Source organism: Daphnia pulex, chromosome 8 (assembly GCF_021134715.1).
Source record: "Daphnia pulex isolate KAP4 chromosome 8, ASM2113471v1".
NCBI lineage: Eukaryota > Metazoa > Arthropoda > Branchiopoda > Diplostraca > Daphniidae > Daphnia > Daphnia pulex.
In genome coordinates this window covers 12,237,337-12,256,479 of record NC_060024.1, presented here as the reverse complement: position 1 = coordinate 12,256,479, position 19,143 = coordinate 12,237,337, and the positions used below count along the sequence as shown (strand labels likewise).

General features: G+C 43.3%; 1 protein-coding gene and 1 long non-coding RNA gene across 4 annotated transcripts in view; one reads left to right on the top strand and one right to left on the bottom strand.

Annotated features, from left to right (window-relative positions):
• The window catches only part of LOC124199975 (homeobox protein abdominal-A homolog), a 78,166-nt gene that overhangs the window by 40,454 nt on the left and 18,569 nt on the right, over positions 1-19,143 (bottom strand). The window lies entirely within an intron of this gene.
• LOC124199987 lies at positions 7,868-11,403 on the top strand. Its single transcript, XR_006877119.1, has 2 exons — positions 7,868-8,196; positions 9,611-11,403. It is a non-coding gene; the product is annotated as an uncharacterized LOC124199987 (long non-coding RNA).

Below are 19,143 nucleotides of genomic sequence, written 5' to 3'. Positions count from 1 at the left end.
GGCGCTTTCAAGAAATAGAAGAAGAAGAAAAATGTTCTTATATGTAGCGCGAGCCAGCGCCTACATACATAGCGGATAAATGATGAGATGTGTAGCTGGGAGCGAGCGCCAAGCGCCAGAAGAAGAAAAAAAAAACCTCAGGAGAGAGATGGCATTGTGCCCACACGCCTTTGATAACGACAGACGAGGAAGCTGTTCCAGGTGGTCCTCTCTCACATACATACGTATATATATACAAGCCCCCCAGTATAATTTATACCGTCCTTAGATGCGCTTCTTCTTCTACTTCTTCTTCTTCTTCTTATACGTGTCCTCCTTTTTTTTCTATTTCTTCTGTATTTCCCCTTGAAAAGCCGCTCGCACTCTATTTATACAAGCGTTTTTGCGGTTCTCTCCGATACAAGTTGAAAGATCATTTCTGAGGGGGGGGGGGGGGGGGGGGAGAAATATTACCTATAAATAATCATATACAAATACAATCCCATTTGATACACACACACACACACGCCGGGCTTTTTTTCAATGTGAAACTCGTAGTAGAGCGGAAAAAAGAAAAAGATACGACGATCCGCCCAGTCAGAATGTTGTCGATGCTCTTCATTTCACCGAGGGGTAACTGCTCCGCCAGACCCCGACGTATATATATAATATATTAAAGTAGCTAGACTAAATTATTTGTATTTTATTTCATTTTCGCGCAACGTATATATATATAGAGAGAGAGAAATGAGGAGGGTAAAGAGATAGATATATATATTTTCTTCTTCATTCCTCTTCTTTCCCCGCCAGCCGTTTTTACGAGCGCCGACGTGTCACTTGAACGACTTCCATCTTTTTTTTTTCCTCCTCCCTTGTCTCTTTTGCTCTTCTTGGCTCGTCTTTTCATATTACCCCCGGCAGCAACGACGTCAAACAAGAGTAACCATATCACGCTTCTACGGGCACACATCCTTATAACATATATATATTCCTCCTAGACTAAAACTTTTCTTTTTCTGGGGTAAAATGTTAAAACTATTCTTCTTCTTGGGTAGAATTTTCCCTTTTTCAAATTAAAAACAAAACAGGAGAAGAAAGACGACGCTGGAAGGAGAGAGAGAAGAAAAAACACTCTCGGAGCTGTCCAATAATTCAGTCGGCCGTCTCATCAACTCGCACCCACTATACGTTACGTAGATATATTTATATTTATATATATACAGGCGTAGTAGTGCGTGGCGGTGGTGGTGGTGGTTTGTGCTCTTCTTCGTTCCGCTCCATTGTTATTATTATCCTGGTCTTATTTCTAAGAAAGAAAATGGGAGAGAAAAAATAAGAAGGCCAGACACAAACCAAACCAGCCAACCCAAACCAACCGAGCAAAAGGAATGTGTGATGTATTCAAATGAGGTTCCGACCCCGTGCCGGGACTCGGTGCTACGAGAGTAACGAGACAAATAAAAAAAAAAAGGAAAAACTCAAATTCAGTTTGGGAAAATGTTGAACGCATTAGAGATTCGAGTTGATGATAAAAAGGGAAAAATAAGTTACAAAAATACGAAAAAAAGAAAAGTGGAGGGGAAACGCACAACTGAAACAGACACCTAATGTGTTCCGATATGACGAATGTTTTGTTGTGAAAAATTACAACAACAACAACAAAAGGGAAATGCGCATTTTTATTTTTTTGGAAGTCTATCCGGTTCGACAACAATGCCGATGCAGCGGATCATGTCCGAGCGTAACGGGTCAGTTCAATGTTCAGTTCAGACGTTCAATGTTTCATGTCCAGGATCGATATAGGCCTGGAACAAAACAACAACCGAAAAAAAAAAGTAGGGAGACGAAAAGTAAAAAAAAAAAAAAAAAAAACAGGGCGATAAGAGATAAATAAATAATTCGTTCGTGTTGCAGCGTGACGTGCGGGAATAATTCTCATCGTAACGTCAGAAAATGGATGTTTCTCGCTCGCCCCATTCTACGGTTCGCTCACTTACTTTCAAATTCATTTTTCTTTGACCAGAAGAGAAACAAAAACAAAAATTGAGATTAAATCAGAAAGAATAAAAAAGCCGACGGGAAATGACGGACGGGAAAAACTCAAGCGGTGAACTCGGGCATTACAGACCTTTCGGTGGCCTACACATTGTAAAAAAAAATGGCGGCCTATAGACGGGAAAAGGGCGGAGACGGAAAGGGATGGACGAACGAAGCCAACGGGAGTGGCCGGAGGAAAAGTTCGTTCAACAACATTCGAAAAAAAGCACTGGACGCTTGCGACATCTGGACGCAGGTGTGCCAAGCTCTGGCGTCTCTTTCTTATACATAGCCTCACGACGACGACGACGAAAGGAGATGATTATAGGCCTCTTGTCCTCATATATACGCCTACAACTCTTGCGCCCGTCCGTCGTGGGGCGCGGGCGTTATCGATCCGAGCGACTGCGCATTCTCGCCGCTTCTCCAAGATCAATGCCCCCCCCCCCCAGTCCTTCCTTCCTGCCTAACCAGAAAAATAAAAAAAAATAAAAAGAGAAACTTGCCAGACCCTCCTTTATATTTGACTTGACTCTATATTTTTTCGCTAGACATAGATATATGGATCTAATATATATTCGTGACTTGGGTATCAATTATTTCTTTTTTCTACCCCCTCCACCCATGTCTTTTGCGCATCGCATCGTAAAGACACACCAGAGAAAGAAAACCTTTTTCTTATTCTTCTTATTCTATTCCATGCGCCATTCTTTTATATACGTGTTTCAAGACATCTCTTTTTTCTTTCTGGCGTCGTTCACGGATTCCGGTCGATCGCCCCCCGTCCACATTCGATCGTCTTTAAAGTTCCCCCGGCAAAATAATAATAATAATTAAAAAAAAACTTTGCGAGTGGCTACTATACAAGTGGACTTACGAACAATGTCAGCAGTGCCAAATGGTAAAAAAAATGAAGCTTTTTGATTTTTCTATGGAGTAAGTCGAGCGTGTATATCACTCTCGCATTTATTAGGATGATTAGAAGCATCATCACGGCATACACGTAAATACGTGAAAGATAAGAGTCGAGAAAAAAACAAGTGAGGAAAAGGCGTGAGGCAGGAATCTTTATTTAAAAAAGGACGTCTGTAGAAGACGAAGCCCAAAATGAGAAGCAAGAGGAAATGTTTTCTTTCTCATCAATGAAGCAATTGGCCGCCTTTTCATGTGTTTTTTTTTTTCTTTTCTCCTTCATCTAATCTTCTAATCTTCTCTCGCGAGACAAGAACTTTATTCGTGTATTATACAACAGACAGCACACACAAGAGAGTATTATATGATGTATAATAAGGGACAAACCCCAAATGAGAAAGAAAATTTGCCTTTTTTTTCTTTCTTTCTTTTTTTCTTTCTTTTAAAAAATAAAATTAAAGACATTTTTTTCTTTCGTTCGTTTCGTTCGTTTCTACGGAACGCCGCATCTATAACGCAGCGCCGCTGCCGTCGTGCAGCTTAACATCTGCCGGCTTCTTGTCTAATAAATCCCCCGGCCACATAGAAGAAGAAGAAGAAGAAAAATATTCTCCCATTTTCTTCTTCTTCTTCTTATTCAAAGGAGCGTGAGAAGACCAAAAAGAATAACACGCATTCCACGATGTACTTTTCGTCTTCCTCTTTACATATATTTAAAGCGTTACTCACGCAGATTTTTTCTCTCTCCTTTTAACTTACATAAATTGTGCATACCAACCCCTTTTTTCTGCGGCCGGATCATCATTCGACTTAATCTTTAATGCATAACGAAAGGGAGTCTAGAGAATAGCCAAGAAGTATTTTTTTCCTTTTTTCTTCTTCTTCCAAGGATAACAAGATAGAGGGGGGTCGAGAGTTTGTGTCTGTGCTCTATGTGGGCGGAACCCCAATCTTCCCGTTTCAAAGAGAGAGAGAGAGAAGGAGAGCTGGGCTTTAGTAGAAAGAAGAATGGTAATTGGTGTGAGCTGCTCTGTATGTGTATGGTGCACATCCCAAAGTGCGCCGTCTCTGCGTGTGTGCCCAGACGCTACGGGTCCCGATCTCCTCTAGACTTTTTTTTTGGTTTTTTTTTTCTTTCTTTTGGACGTTTCCAATTTGCTCCAAACTGTTGGGGGACTCTCTCTCGGTCGATCTGCTGGCCCATCATCTAAAAGGAAACAATCTAAAAAAGAAAAAAAAAATCCCCCAAAGAAAAACAGAAGAAGAAGACTTTGTGGTTTCTAATAATCCCAGAGGCGAATAACCCGGTCGTTTTTGGAGCCCCGTGTTGTTCCCGTCTATATAGCAGCTCTTGTTTTCGATAGTCTAAACAGCGCGCGGCATTGACCGAAGCAAATAACTCTCCCCATGTGAGAGAGTCTCGGGCCCACCACACGGCCGACACCTATCTCTCTCTCTCTCTCTTTCCTCCTTCTTATTTTTCTATTCGGTAAGACTTTAGTTGACATGGGGGACGCGCCTTATTCCTTTTCCCTCTATACACACACTCTATATGTGTGTGTGTGTGTGTGTGTAATCTAGATGGATTCAAACTCCTTTTTTTCTCTCTCTTGTTTGTTTGTTGGCCTTCCTTTTCAGGTCCCCTTTGGTCGTGTCTGTCTTCCTCTTATACAAGAAGAAGATCTTTCAACCGGATTGAGAGAGCCGGTGGCCTGGCCATCATCAGCTCCCACCAACGAACGAACGACCGCACAGCACACAAGACAATTTTTTCTTCTTATCAAATTCTTTAGGGCGGAGGAAAGCAGAAGACGAAGAAGACGACGGGTACGCGTAATATACGTGCAGGTTATTTATATCGACGTCGGCCCCTCGGCCCATTGTATCCCGTTCACACACGGCCGTAAATCATCAGGCACAGCCGGGGCAGCAGCAACAGCAGCAAAAGAAAAAAATAAAGGGGGCCATGCCACAGAGAGAGAGAGAGACACGGTGCGGTTCTTTTTTAAAACATTCACATGTGTGATGGAGAGTATATGGCGAGGGCTTGTGTGTGCTTGCGCATATAATATCTATGCATACACGTCTACGTTTATTTCCACATCTTTTTATACGCCGTGCGGACGCCATTGGGGCAGAGGCCCTTCCACACACATCACACAACTTGACTGTTGTTCCGTCCGCCCTTCTCATCCGCTTTTGCGGAACTGTGGAAACAAGAGTGAGGCAAACATACACACACACATCCACAGACACACGAGACGACGTCGCCGGTTATCGTGTGGAAAGGTTCAAGGTTTTCTTTATTTTCTTTGCTCGCAGGGGAAGCCAAACCAAAAAAAAAAAGAAAAAAAAAGAAAAGAAAGCAGTTGCACGCGCTGCGTGCAGAGCAATCACGCGGTCATAGTCTCTTCTCTGGCCGGGAGAGACAACGACGCCCAATGGTGGTGGGGGGGGGGTTGAAAAATAGGAAAAGAAAACAACAACAACAACAACAACAACAACGGAGAAGAGCAGAACAAAACAAAAATAATTCTGCCGCATCTTCACGAGTACAGAGAGTCTACAGCTGGTGGCGGGACTCAGCCGAGGAGGAGGAGGAGGAATTTTATGATTATTACAAGATCCAAAGCCGCAGAGTTTTTGAACGCAACAACAACGGGGGGAAGAAAAGAAAAACTTTTTTTTTCCTTTTTCTTTTCTTTTGAGATATACGCAGACAGTCAAGAAGAAGAAGAAGAAGAAGAGGCCTGGAGCGGAAACTTCTTTCTTCAATACATTATAATATATGTCGGCGCTGGAGCCAATAGACGCGGGACCTTATATAGCGGTTGATTATATACACACCATCACCACGAACCACGACGGCCAAAAGGGAAAAAAGAAAGAAAAAAAACAAACTTGACGTATTTATTCCTTATCTTAGACTGTAGACTATACAGCGTGTATATATATATATACATACACATTCATACATGCATAGTGCATGTAGGAAAGGGGAAAAAAAAAGAAAAAAAAAAAAAAGAAGAAAAGATAAGAGAGCCCTCCGAGCCAGCAATTATTCGGAGCCCCGGTCGAGACTTGGAGGAGGTTCGCGTGAGAGCAGCAACCAGCACGACTCCTCCCTCCCAGTGATCCACACACACACACACACAACAAGAAAAGCAGAGTGCTCGACTTTAATTGTATTTTACCTCTGGTATATTTTACTTAAAAAAAAAGTCAGGAGTCGATGCCAGAGAAAGAAAAAAAAGTTTGGCAGCAGTTCCAGCCAATTTGGCCTCTCCCCCCCCCCCCTACACACACACACACACCCCACCTCAAACCACATCACCATCAACATTTTTTCAGGTCGTGAATTTCACGTCGAATCTTTTTTTTTCTTTCTTTCCTTTTCTTCTTCCGGCAAACAACCCAACGCAAACGCGCAACGACATTTGCTCACGAAGCTCATCACCGGGGGGTTCACAAACCGGCAATCATGACGGGCAAACGTCGTACGTTCTTCAGTCCAGTCCATCGACCAAAAAGAAAAGAAAAGAAAAACTTAACAAAAACCGACTTCCTTTTCGACTCGGTTGGTTCGATAGTACGTCACACATTGCCTCTGCTCACACAACCCCGTCATCATTCTACCGGTTTCAACTTAACCATTTTCTTTTCTTCTTTTTCCAAAATAGAAAGAAAACACGAACGGAGAGAGGCCGCCAAAAAGCCGCAACTCACGAACAGCGGACGTGGGCCCACCCTCCGATTGGTTCGATTTAAAAAAGAAACCAACTCGTTGGCTTTTTTTCGTTAGTTAACGGGGGAGGTCTGCTGAATGGTGCGGTTGAAAGTTAATGACGAGATGCGCTATACGCTCGAATTGGGAGAGAGAGAGAGAGACTGCGGGGGCGCTGCAAGTCAGTCGGTGGGGAAGAATATCTCGGGTGATTGTGCCCCGCAACATAGGGTGCCCATCAACGGCAATTGAGAGAATGAGCGAGCTGCTGGCTGCTGTTGCTGCTACTACTTTTTTACACTGCGGCCTTGTATGTGTGTGGTGAGAGAGAGAGGGACTTATTACGTACAATAACACACAAAAAGAAAACCCCAAACGACAATGTTCTTCTTCTTGTTTCTTGGCATGAGTTGGAAACCCAAATTGGAACACGTTTCAACTTTGATTCGATTCAAAAGACTCAAAGTTGAGCCCCAACTCTGATTACTAGTAGTAGTAGCAGTAGTATGAGGGGGGCGCCGCTGCCGCCTTGTGATCAATACTTTGTTATAAATATCTAAACAGCCGATGGCATGCTCTCCTTGTTTCCTCCCTTATTTCCCGGCTCCCTTTCACACGTCTATACACAATGGCATATGGGTGATAGCCAATGCTCCTCTCACTCTCAGGGGGTAGTAAGTAGAATTGCGAGTAGCTGGGGTGGCGGGGGGAGGCGGAGGAGAGTGTAAGGGCAGCAATATTAAACATCCAACACTACTTGCCAGCCGAGAGAGAGAAGGGTGCCTCTTTGCGATTGGCTGCCACGCCAAACTTTTATGTGGAACTTTTTTTTTTCCTTTACTTCCCCCCTCCGCAACGCAGACACCATCGGTCAGCAAAAGAGCACACAACACACATTTTTCTTCTCTCCTTCCATTCCGTATAGACTACTACCCACACAGCTAGCTAGCAAAAGAAGCAGAAGAAAAATGGATATAAATCCAGCTGGAGGGGGCGACTGGGAAATGGAAAGAAGATGGCCAGACTTGGAAGAAGAAGAAAAAAAAAGTTATATATATACACTTCTATTCTCCCTTTTTTTTCTTCTTCTTCCTTCTTAGTTGTTAGATACTCGGAGGGACCCCGAGAATTTTCCGGGCACCAAAGATGGCGCCCCCTCTATCTCTCTCTCTCTCTGTTGGAGAAGAAGAAGAAAAAAATAAAAGTAAAAAAAAAAAAATTTCTTTCCTTTTTTATCTTTCCCCTTTTGGGTAGAAAAAGAAAAGAGGAGGAAGCGACGGGTGCTGAACTTCGGCGATGCGCAGCGGAGCAGTCGTGGTTTCAATCGCTTTGGGAAGAGAGAAAGACTCGCTCGTTCGGTTTCTTTCCGGTTTGCTGAGAGAGAAAGTCAGCGAAAAACAACAAAACAAAACGCAACCAAACGTTTTCTAATAACTTTTACACACACATCCGACGACGACGACGCCTTTACCCGAGTCACTTGGACCGAACAACAAACAAAAGTGAGTCTCCGCTACCGACGGCAACCGATTGAAATTCCGGGGGTAAGTTCTCAAATTTCTCAAAAAATGTTTCAATGTTTTATTGATTGCGATATTTTCATTAGAGTCGAAGAGAGGGAGAAATTCCAAACAAAAAAAGAAAAAAGACAAGAGAATCATTGATGTTTTTCGGGTAGTTGTAAGAAGGCGAAGTAGTAGTAATAGTTTCGGAACTAGCAGTAGCAGCAAGTCGTGAGCGAACACATTTGGAGGGGCGGGAGCTTTTGCCGTTGCAGGCCTACACACTACTATATCTTCCGCGTTTATAGGCCATACGTCAGCTCGGTAATGGCGAGCTAAAGTTAAGACTTGATGGCTTTTTGGCCGCCCCACACACACACACACACACACACAAACACACACGTGAAAGAATGAAAAGGGAGAAAAACAAAACAAGGCCAATAACTTTATCGCGACGATTCCAATCGTCACACATCCAAAAAGAAAGATTTTTTTCTTTCTTTCATTTCGTTCAACCTCGTCAGAGACACGATCCAAAGTCGATAAGAAAATATCGTGGGCGGGGCCCCGAGTCGTGAAATTCCAAACGAAACAATCAAAAAACAGAAATCAAAATAGGCAAAAGAGAAGAAAAAGACTTTGACCGTCCGGCTGGGTGGGTGGGTGAATTGAGACGTGCGTGTCGCCAACGGTCGTTGTTTTTTCTTGTGTTGACATTCGTTACTGTCGTCGTAGTTAAATTGGCCTGGCGTATGGGGGACCAAGAAAAAAAAATAACCCAGTCAATGTGGGTGGGGTATAAGAGTCGAGCCGGACCAAGCAGCAGCAGCCGGAGAAGGAATTCTTCTGCAGTCGGCCGTCTCGGTCTAGCTCAAGTCTCAACCGCCCATTTCTCCCAATTTGTGTATAGCATGGCCGAGTTTCGCCTCATTTAACATCCATATTCGATGGCCAAAAGCAGAAAGAAACAAAAACAACAAAAATACAAAACAGACCGAAGAGAAAACAAGACCAAAATAACACAACGGGTATGGTCAACCACACCTCCAGTTAGATTGTGTCCAGAAGCTTAAAGCTGAAAAAAAAAATAATTATAACCAAGAGACCAAAGAAAATGGACGGCGGTTTCGTGTGATAGTCTGACGTTCGGGGGGAGGGCAATGTGTTCACAAAAAGAAAAGAAAAAAACGGGAAAAAAATTGTGTTCAATTTCCCAACAGCCGAGCAACGCGACAACCTCCAAAGAAGAAGAACCCAGTCTCGAATCGGTTAATTGCATATAAGAGACCGCCTATAGCTCGATGGTTCTACTTCTTCTTCTTCTATTTATTATCTGTTATGAAAGAGGTGGGATATATATCAACAGGAATGTAACCAGACAAAAAAAAAGTACACCCAAGGTTCTTTTTTCTTCTTTCGGTTCATAATTGGATTTTTTTTTGTCTTCTCGTTACAGGCGTCTGTGTGGCTGCAGAACCCACACACACAAAAAAATTTCCAGGGCGTTCATCCACCAGCCACCTCGACCGTTTTTTCCTAATACGAAAACCGCAAAACCGAGCGATTCCCAACAACGACAACAACAACAAACAGCTACAACCTCCTGCTTGTTATTGAGTTTAAATAGGAAAAAAAAAATTGAGGGGGGTAGCTGAAAACAGACACAAAATATCACACACGATAGCAAAATAAGACGGTCAAATATAACCAGATTCTCATTTTCTATCACAACATCCAATTGTAATTGTAACAACAACCCAAGTGTCCCCGTCGCACCGAGGGCCCTTATAAGAAAAAAAGGGTACGAACAGATATTCGATAAGATGAGAAGCTCTTAAAAGAGTAAACGTCCATATCCGAAGATACGTATGGCGTAAGAAAGAAAAAAGGGTCTAAACTCTCCGTCAATAAAATTACAAAAAAAGAGGATTTTTCGAGAGAGAAAGGGTCCGACGAAATAAAAACATGAGAAAAGGTAGTCGAATGGAGTCATAAAAATTGAGGGGGAAAAAGAAGAAACTTTTTTTTTCTTTCGATAGATCGGGGGCCTATTACCATGGCTACCGCTTCTTCTTATATTTTTATACTCTGGGGTTTTCGTTTTGATATATAAAATAAAGAGCTCCGACCAGACCGAGCATCAGTTGGTATTTCGGATCTGACTAAATCAGACCCCTCAATCATCTCATCTACATTCGAAAGCCCCACAAAAAAAAACAGTTTCGCGATAGATTTTTTTTGTTTTACAAAAATGTTAATTTCCTTTCGATCAAATCTGTAAAGAAAAAACCGTGTCCGACCCACTTGACGTCACGACCTTAAAAACAGCGCCGCCGCCATCGTTCCTGCAGCAGCACAAAGTGAAACACCATTGGGAGCAGCTGCGCCTTCTTTGTGCCATTGTTGTCAACTCGCTCACCAATCTTCTTCTTCTTCTTCTGCCTCACCCCGTAGTTAGACTAATAGCTAAAATGTAATATGTGTACACAGCAAGGCTAGACTGCCAGGCAACTGGCGGGTCACGCAATCAAGCCCATGTCGCCCAAAGCGTCCCGACCGACCGACAGAGAGAGAGGACAACTTATACGACCATTTCTCTCTCTCTCTCTCTCTTTGCTATATTAAAACCCGTCCGCTTGTTCTGCTCGTGTATTTGGTGTTTGTAATCCCGACGGATTCGAGGTTGCATGTACACATGTTGTATAGATCTGTTATTAGGGAAACAGAAAGAGAGGGGGACACATAATCCAATTTGGCGGAGCGACATCACGCGTTCATTTGTCAAAAAGAAAAAGAAAAATGTTTACCAAACACCCAGAAAATCACGAAATTAATTCTCGGTGCCTGGGTGGTACCATATTTCATGTAGTCTACAGCATGTGTTTCAGTCTCATTTCTTTTCTTTCTTTTTTTTTTCTCTCAGTGTATTGATTTTTCTCACCAGACCGCACGAATTGTAAAAAAAGAAAAAGAAAGAAAAATGGCAACCGACACACGCAGCCACACACGCTTTTGGGCCGTCTCTCCTTTTTTTTCTCTCCTCTTTTATAGGCCAGCGATACAAACCCACACACACATATCCAGAAGCGGCACATATCAAGTACGAAAGAGAAGGAAGGAAGGAGGCGACCCCTATGTGTGCCCGATACGAACGCACATTGGGTGGCAGTCAGCCGAAGCGGACGGATGGACACAAATGATGATGGCGTCGCCAGCGGAACAAGCCGGAAGAGGAACAACAACAACAACTAAGAGAAAAAACGACTCGGTCGACTGGATGTTTAACCCCCTGGACGTATACTGAATGTATCCTGAGCTTCATTCATTCCGGTATACCTTCAGTATACGTAACAGGAGGCAACACTTTCAACAAATTACAATTTGATTTTGCGGACCGCATTCGATGACGAAAATTCCCGGTGCCTGTAGGTAAAAAAAAAATAGACAAAACAATCGAAAATAAACGTGTCGATAAATTAATGATGATTCTGTGTACGCATCTCTTGTTATTATTATGATGATTATGATTATCGTCTGTTTGTTGTGCAAACACTGCGTCACCTTTTCTTTTCCCTTTCATTCTTGTTTTTCAGAGGAGATAAAAATACACGGCGATAAAAGAAACAAACACCACAAAAAAGTTGAGCTGCTATCAAGTCAAGTTTATAAATACTTTGGCCAGATTGATTTTGTGTCTATGTGTGTGTGTCATAATGCCCATGATTATTGGGTGTGCAGACCATTAAAAATCATTAAAAAAATATAAATAAACACAAGGGAATCGCTTTTGGCTCTCCGTGTCCTTTCTGGGTCACCGACGGCGCGCGATCCAATTCAGGAAAGGAAAAAGAAAAAATAAAGTTCAAAATGAAAAAAAAAAAAAACATAAATGGGAAAAAAGAATTTCCATTTCCCATCATCCAACCCTCCCCACAGTTCTTCCCCTTCCCGTCCAACTAACAAACAATTCAAAAGAGATGGCCAGAGGGGATCATAAATTACCCCTTCCCCCGGAATCCCATTCAAAATCAAGCCCCACCCACGAAAGCGGCCACGCCCATCAAAGATGGCCGACCGCTGCGCCCCGATTGGCCCATTTCGAGAAAGGAGAACTCCGGTTGGATGCCGACCCAAAGACCGGCCGGCGCCAACCAGCGCGGCGGACTCGCGACGCCAAGGCAACAAGACCATTCCCCCCCATCGTTGGCTTCGTTCGGGCAAAAAGGGCGACGTTGCCGCTTCACTTGACGCGTCGTGTGTGTCCGCAATAGCAACGGGACACGCTCGATTGATCCCGCTACCGTACCCAGCAAACTCGTTGGCGTCATATAGTTCCATTTCACTAACTCGATCACACCCACTAGAATGCAATTCAATTCCAGGGCAGTAAACATTTGTTTCCTCAACTTGATGCAATCATACTTAAAAGAATAAGCAAAGAATCGTTCGAAAACTGAACGGAAAAATTGAATTCAGCCAACCAACGTGAAGAGAAGCGTTCAAATGGCAACAAATTCATATCAAAACGACATGCAGTTAAAGTGGGAGACGCAATCAATCCTATACACAGACAAAAACAAAACACAACAGGCGCAGTTCTATCTTGTCACAACTCTTTGAATGAAATTTTTGGTTTGATTCTTTACGACCGTCTCTTCTCCTGCGTGTTTGTAGCCATGACCGTCCACCATTTTCCCCCGGTCGAGGCTTTTGGCTCTTGTGCGCATTGCAATTATCGCGCCGTGTCATCTCGGGTTGTAAATCGAATATCAAGATTAAAAGCACATCAAGTCAAAGCGACTATGTTTGTTTTGTCATTTCCTCTGGCTAGAACAAGACAAATAAAACAAAATAAATTCCCAGACTGCAAAAAAGAAAAGTTATGCCTTTTTAACAAGAAAATGGTGAGGGCGAACGCACTTTAGACAAGGGAATCAATAACATACCCTTCCGAATCGAAATTAAACTGCTGTAATTGAAAGGTCTAATCGTGTAAGCGTAATCTTAATACACTCGGCAAAAGGGCTTTAACGAGCTGACAATAAAATCAATTTTCGACAAAGCAGGAAACGAACTATATAACAATCAGGAGAATGGAACCTAACATTCTGTCCTGGTTATGCCTCAAGTCAAAAATTTAGAGTACGAGCCAAGGAAGTTGAAATGAAAGAGAGCTGCCAAAAGTCGTTGGAGATGAATGCGATATCCTTCGAATTGGATTCCATTGATTCCTCAACGAAATTGACGAGTTTGTTCTCTTTTTTTTTTCTCCCGCAGACGTGTCTATACCAACGCAACGTTCATTGAGAATAAATTGTTTACTATCAGAGAAAGAATAGGAGAAACAAAAACCCATAGAGGGAAATCCTATACACCCTCAGAGTTCTGGTTACCCTTCTACTCCTATGACTATTGCTGCAATAGTTTTCCGTTTTAATGAATCGTTATGAAGCCCATCAAACCCGTATAAATACACTAGACTCGACTCAAAATGGCCTCGTGTAGTTTAGTTTACGACAATCATCGAAATGTGTAAAAGAACGAGTTATAGCTGCTCAAAGAAACGTCTAAATATGCGAGTAAACCGTCTAACTGAGCAACATAACTCAATCTTTACATGTCAAATGATTAATTGCTATGGATTCAAATTTCTTCAAGCCTACACTGGAGCTTAGAGTTCTACTACACCAAAACCCCGTCGGAGTAACACAAAATGGCGCCGGCAGGCCGGCTACTCTCCCCATAACCTACCAGTTACATCCGCCTAAGCCTACCAAAAGCCTGGACCAAAAAAAAATTAATTCAACTAAACTAAAGATGATTCAATTATAATTTCACAAAGCTTTAACACAAACATTGATTAATAAAGAAAAGTAGCCAAAAAACAAATCAAATTTTTACTTGGCCGTAAAGATTACGACAAAGAATCGGAAAACTTTTCTTCCCTTGTTGGCAATTTCGCATTCAAGACCAACAATTTCTGACGTGATTTTCGTCGTTTCGGCTGTGACAAACTGAGAAAACCAGGGAGGAGGAAAGAGAATATGTGTTGTGTATGTGGCAGGGACCGTAGAGAATGTCTGTTTTGAAAATAGGCCCCGAATCCGCGCGCGCGGTTGACACTGACAAGCGTGCAGAGTTGTAAAAGATGGGCAAAGATGCGCGGCTTCAGCTTCTTCCTCCATTTTTTTTTCGCCTCTGTATATTTTTTTTTTCGCTCTTTCCCATAGAGAAGCACACAATATTCGACAGTCTCTTCTTCCCTTATGGTGAATTTGTTTACAACCTTACATTTTTTTTGCTTGCCTTTGCTATTGCCCGTTGCGTCACTAAGAAAAAAATATTCTTCCCACAGAAATGTAACCCGGAACGAAACAAGTAAAAAAAAAAAAATTCTTTTCGGCCTATAAAAGAAGAGCAGGAACACATACAACATCCAAGTCAAAACTTAAAAGAAAACGAAAATAAAAATAAGAAAAAGGAGAGAAAAAAAAATCTGTCAAGATGCGCGCTACAAAGAAGAAGAATTGTTTACGATCTGTCCGGATGTCTTTTGAGAAGATGCAGAACGCCAGGCGAGTTATGTGATAGGCCAAACCAAACAACAACCAAAAATAAAAGGAGAAAATACAAAAATAGAAAGAAATATTTCTCGATTCCCGACGTGATTTCAACCCATAAACGTACACAGACATGCCACGTCCAAGCTGAGAGGGACGAACGAAGAAGGAAGCCTTGGCGAGTCCTCCTTTTGATTCTAATCGGATTGTGACCGAACAAGAGGAAGGAAGAAAGATAAAACACACAAAAACACACACAAGACACAAATCCTCACCATCTAAAGAAAAAGCAGGTTTTCGTTTTCTTAAGTTATTTTACCCTATACATCTTTTCTCCTTCTTTCTCTTCGTCTTCGTCTTCCTCTTCTCCTGTTCGTTCGCCATGTTTTTTTGATAAAAGAAATGAGATTACCTCGGCGTATAGGGGCGACTCCTCCTCTGGCTGTCGCTCAATAGCACGTCGCGCTTCATTTGAATCTGAACGTTTTTCCTTCTCTTTCCCGAATAGGCGGGCGAGGCAACGATACGAGCGAGAGAGAAAAAAAAGACAACAACGACGTGATGGACGACGACACTGACGTTGTTTGTGTTTTGTGTTGGTCTACGTGGCGGCTGGGCTGGACTGGGGCTGGGTCGGCCTCTTGGTCTTTGTCACAAGACGAGAACGCGTCCTGGACGCGTGACTGTTCAAGTCTAAATAGAGACGGGCAGACAAGACAAGGGAAGTTTGGGGGAACCGAAAAGGAGAGAGAGACTAAACGGCAAGGCCGTCGACGTGGAAGATGAGCCGACCCAAGACTATCTCGGCCAGACAACTTTCGTAGGGGGGTCGATGATGATGGAAGAAGAAGCCGTTACTATAGACTTCGTTTAGAGACTAGACTCAAAAAAGCTGCGTGCCACAGCCTTGCCTTTGCGTGCCTGCCCTGGCTGCTGCCCCCTTTCACTGCTGGCCAAGGCTAAAAAAGCAAAGCAAAGCCCCGGCTTCGGGACGCGCCGCTTCTCTCTCGGTCGGGATCTCGCACCCGTCATGCCGGGAGGGCATTGGCTGACGAGCCGGTCGTTGCCATCCACCTCGCCATCCAATGGGGAACAAGCAGAGTGGGGGAGAGTCGGAGGGAGAGAGAAGGAGAAAAGAGAGGAAAAAGTATTACTGAAGAAAAGAGAGTGCGCGTGGAGCGTGATTAAACCCCCCCTCCCTCCGTCTCCCCCCCCCCTCGTCGTACCACCAACCTCCCCCCCGGAGCGGAGCGCACTCGCCTCCCCACCATAGCCAGTCGATCATCATTCTAACCCCGATGGATCCAATCATCGTCCGAATCGGCAAGAGAGAGATGATTCCAACACAAGAGAATAAGCTAAAAAGAAGAGGGAAGACCAAGGTCCTCCCTGCCGGATAGCTCGCCTGTATATGGCCCTCACGTCGGCAGTATTATATCGTTGCGTCTCTTGTCTCTCTCTTTCTCTCCACGGGGGAAATATACGACCGACAATCAAAAAGAGACAAGAGGAAAGCCAAAAAAAGGAGAAAGAGGCAACTTTTGCCGACTGACTTATTCTCTTTGACCTGCCAACAGAAACATAACAGAGATGGAAAAAAAAGCACTCGATCAAAAATCTTTCATCAAAGCGAATTGGACGCCAGTCAAGCAGAGAATTACGACAGTCGGCTTCGATGACCTCGCGTAGGCCTAACAAGACAACCACCGCCAATAGCAGTAAAATGCTGAATCCTACAGAGAACTTCCTCTGCTGCCAACTGGATGACATTGATACATTGGCAATGATTACAAGCGTCATTCGTCCACAACGTAACAGCATCTGAGTTGCTGCTACTGCTGACGTCCTTTCTGGTTATCTCATTACCAAAAAAGACACAGAGCTGTCTACTCCTTCGAGGAATCCAATCAGCTGCGAGAGCAAAAAAAGAAAACCTCTCAGAGACGCAAGCTGCGCTCGCGTTTATATTTACATGTATGGAATTCTGTTTCGTTGCTCTTCCAAAAGGTCGTGCTGGTGTGACTCTCCTCCTTCAGCACTACGCGCTCCGGCTGGAACGGCTCCAAAGAAACATCCAAACCAAATATAAACATCATCTTCCTTTATGGTATTTCCTTTCTAACTACTTAGAGTTATTATACCACTATTCCGAGGCGTGCGTGCAGCAGCACGTCGCGGGAAAGGAATGAGAAGAAAAGAATGAGAGAGAGAGGAAAAGAAAAGGGGCCACTCTCCACACACATACCGCGTGTCCAATATACATATATACAATCCAGAAACAAATTTGACAGCTTCACAATGGGCCACTGGCGTGTTTCGTTCGCCTATTTCTCTCTCTTTATATTTATTTATTTTTTCCCCCTCCATCTCTTTAGCGCCCGCTTACATATTTATAAGAGCTGAAAACTGGAGGAAGAAGAAGAAAGAGGAGGAAAGAAAGAACTAGCTGGTAGTAGTAGTAGAGTCTGCCAGATTGGAATGCATTCCTAGTTAAAATGCATTCGTTCGGGGAGCATCCCAGCCGCACCGCTTGATTGGAGAGTTATTTATCAAAGGCTCTTTCCAGGGGATGTATAATTCTCTCTCGCCACAACGATTTTTTTTTTTACTTTTCTTCACAGGGAGAAAAAAGGCCGGAGCTATACTGCTTTCAACATAATTTAGTAAACGCCCAGAATAACGCGTGTTAAATTCGATGGATGAAACGGGACGAAGGAAAAAAGGAGAGATCGACCCTTTCCAAACTTTGTCCGTTGATTAGATCACAGAGATAGAAGCCGACGCTAAATTATTACAGGCCGACTCTATTCCTGGCAAGGCTGTTAAGGTCGTTTCCTACAATATTATATTCTTCTCTCGTAGCGTCGCCACGGTTAAGAATAAGGGGGTCAAAGTTTATTCTATCTTTTAAAAAAATTCTAAAATAAAAGGAAAAATCGAGGAGCTTCCTGAACCTATCCACGTCTGTCGCCTGTAACTGTTGTAAAATAAAAGTAGCTTTAAAGGAAAAAAGAGTCGCCGAATTCAAACAACGCACACTCACGCAGCTGCTCTCTCGCGTTTCAATCGCCCGGTCGCGATCTGAATGCCTCCAAAGATAAACAACAACAGTAGCTGCGACACGTACGCCAAAAGCAACGACCGAACAGAATTATAAACAAAACTAAACGGATGCCGGATTTGTGAGCTCGGTGATATTTCTAAACCTTTCAATCGACAACAACTACCTCACACAAAATAAAAAGCCGATTGGAGGAAACGTAATGGATCAAAATGGCGTCGCTACGGCAAACGAAAGAAAAGAAAAGGCCTACGCCAAACACAAAACGAACAAGAAATAACTGGAATTTTCGAATCACGTAAGAGACTTACTGTTTTTTCTTTTTTCTTTCGTTACAGTAGAGTCTCTGGGACTTTTTTCGGTCGGGTTGCGTCGGCGGTAATGGACAAACAGCTACTGACACGACTCATCAAAAAGCACGACGAGAAACTACTCTTCTGGCGAATGAAAAAAAGCAAACGGCGCGGTCCGTATAACGACGGACACGGGCAGACAGACGATGCAACGGACACGTTCAGCAAGAACCGACGACAGCAGCGGAACACAATCAGGACACAGCTGGCGCATCACAAGTGCCATATCGAACTACTACTGCCACATAACCGTCGAGCGCGCATAACAGCAGAGACACGCACAGGTCAAGAGAAGGAAGGAAGAACTTTTGAGGAGACAAGAAGAAGAAGAAAAAAAAATAGAAGAAGACTTGCAATATAGACGGCATTATACGGCAATATTGTATATAGCTATACTGCTTTCGCTATAGTGCCCTGTGTGTCTCTCACAGCAAATGCCAACCCTTTTACAACCTATAACAAACGGCAAAAAAATGGAAAAGACAAGAAGAGACAACCTTACAAGTGGAGGAAGAAGAAGAAGAACAACGACAGATAGAAGAAGAAGAAAAAATCTTATGTAGGCCAAAGCTCGCGGCGGCCTCTGTTTGTATGAAATATCCACCAGCACGCGGCCATAAAAGAGAAAGAGAAAACTTTGGGAAAAACGATTTTTTTGCGCAACTTCAGCAGCTTTTATTGCAGAGGCTTTTGGGCAATCTCTCGACACTCGGAAAATAAAGGGGTAAGATGCGACCTTTTACCCATAGTTTTACAACAGGGCATGCAGAAAAAAGGGTCTGCAATAAACGGAGTAGGCCTATTCTCTCTCTCTCTTACGTCCTCTCCGGTCGGCCCGGTGGGTCGACGGTCAACCCATAGGCCTACTACTACTCTCTCGACCGATCGCTAGGCCTACAGAACCCACAGGAACTTTGGCGGAAGAAGCGAAAAACCGGTTATATTGGAAAGTAAGCAAGCCTAGCAATTTGTGGACGATTTCTCTTCTATTTGCTGTGTCGAATGTCGCAGTTTT